The 1,937-nt window shown below is 31.2% G+C and overlaps 1 protein-coding gene across 1 annotated transcript in view; it reads right to left on the bottom strand.

The window, feature by feature from the left end:
• The window catches only part of LOC106473735 (roundabout homolog 1-like), a gene marked incomplete at its 5' end in the record, with an annotated part of 42,946 nt that overhangs the window by 3,854 nt on the left and 37,155 nt on the right, over positions 1–1,937 (bottom strand). The window lies entirely within an intron of this gene.

The following is a 1,937-nucleotide window of genomic DNA, read 5'->3' as shown; positions in this document are numbered from 1 at the left end:
GTATTTTCGGTATTTTTTTTTTCTTTTTTTTGCAAATTCGTAAAAAATTATATTTAAATATAATAACCAATAATAATAAAATATATCATTGTAAGTTTGTGGAGCCAAGTATTTTAATTAAAGTATTTTCCATTTGGTCAAACTTGAATTCATTTCTCCCCACCTTCAACCATCCCCCAGTGGAAAGATCTGGATTCAATAGCGTCTATAAGTTTATCGACTCTTGGGCTATTCAAATTGAACAGTTGTGTTGGACAGTCACTTTAACAATACATACACCACCTCAAAGGCTGGAGCATAATATTTTTAATGGCCAAAAAACAAACATGCTAAGAACACTTGGATTCAAAGTCCAGCATGGCAACTACTAAGCCATGCTAAGCCTAAGCTGTTGGGAGCTTTATGTGGACTTAAATATGTATCATTATTACCTATTAATGTTACTGTGGCAGATATTAACAATCACAAGTACAATTACACTCCATAGAATTAAGGAATAACTTGTCAATCTTGAATAATTTTATTTTCCTTATATTATAAACCACTGGATTTAATAAAAAGATATAGCTAGTTTATATTGCTGTAAGAAGAAATTGTTTAGTAGTCAGGCCACTGACACAGCTAAACAATGTGACATACAATGTGTGCAGAGCACACTACCAGCATGTCATTTCTAAGGGGATCTAGGGGCATGGTCTCCTAGAAGATTTAATGTTATGGGATTGAATCTTGAGCCATTTTAATTACAAATAATGTATTGAATTAAAAGAAACAAGTTTTAATACATAAGTTGTAGCTATATATGCCATGATAAAGAGGTCAGGCCATAGCCTGACTGGCCTTGCCACTTCCTACAGCCCTGCATATCAGAGCAATACCCCAAAAAATATCAAAATTTGAAATAAAATGTATTGACAATGTGAGCTGTAGATAACATAAGCTAAGCCCTTCTATAATATAGTATATGTGTTTATTAACATAAGCTAAGCCCTTCTATAATATAGTATATGTGTTTATTAACATAAGCTAAGCCCTTCTATAATATAGTATGTGTTTATTAACATAAGCTAAGCCCTTCTATAATATAGTATATGTGTTTATTAACATAAGCTAAGCCCTTCTATAATATAGTATGTGTTTATTAACATAAGCTAAGCCCTTCTATAATATAGTATATGTGTTTATTAACATAAGCTAAGCCCTTCTATAATATAGTATACGTGTTTAATGGCTCAGCAATAAGTCTGAAGGCTTAGAACTCTAAATACTGGGTTTTGATACCTGTGGTAGACACAGCACAGATAGCCCATTGTGTAGCTTTGTGCTTAACAATAAACAAATAACCTGTATTTAATTTCCAGTTCTAGATAAACAGCATGTACACAACCTTGAACTGTGCATTACTTTCACACATTTGCAGGTTTGGGGCAAGATTTGTTTATTTTCTACACTTAACCAATATTATGGATAGATCGTTAATCTGGCTTTAATTAGCTGACCAGCATATTAGTTATAAGTGGAGACAGGAAAGTCAGAAACCCTGGTATCCTTTTTTTGTTAATGTGGCTTGCCTCATGATATGGCATTCTTGAAAGTTCTGTTGAAGCTCAGGATTGTAATATAATTCTTAACAAAGATTTGCACTTGCAGCTGTTAATATAAATAGCTGACATGAAACTAAATGGTATTCATATTATTATAAAACAGTTTTGTTTTAAGCAAACACGTGCTTGTTTTTTTTGTTCAGCAATGTATTTTCTTTAATGAAAACCTTAGATTCAGTCTTTATATTTTTGGTTGAGTCAAACGTTTTTAAAAATTCTCATTGAAAATAATTTAATCTTTCATTTTTGTGGCCTTTAATACCTTACCTTTAAAGTGTAACTTATAACATCATCACTAAAAGTTCAAACTTTAATAATAATAATAATAATAAT

Source organism: Limulus polyphemus, unplaced genomic scaffold (assembly GCF_000517525.1).
Source record: "Limulus polyphemus unplaced genomic scaffold, Limulus_polyphemus-2.1.2 Scaffold6455, whole genome shotgun sequence".
Lineage (NCBI taxonomy): Eukaryota > Metazoa > Arthropoda > Merostomata > Xiphosura > Limulidae > Limulus > Limulus polyphemus.
The sequence above is the reverse complement of the archived record's forward strand: the minus strand, read 5'-3'. Positions and strand labels throughout refer to the sequence as shown.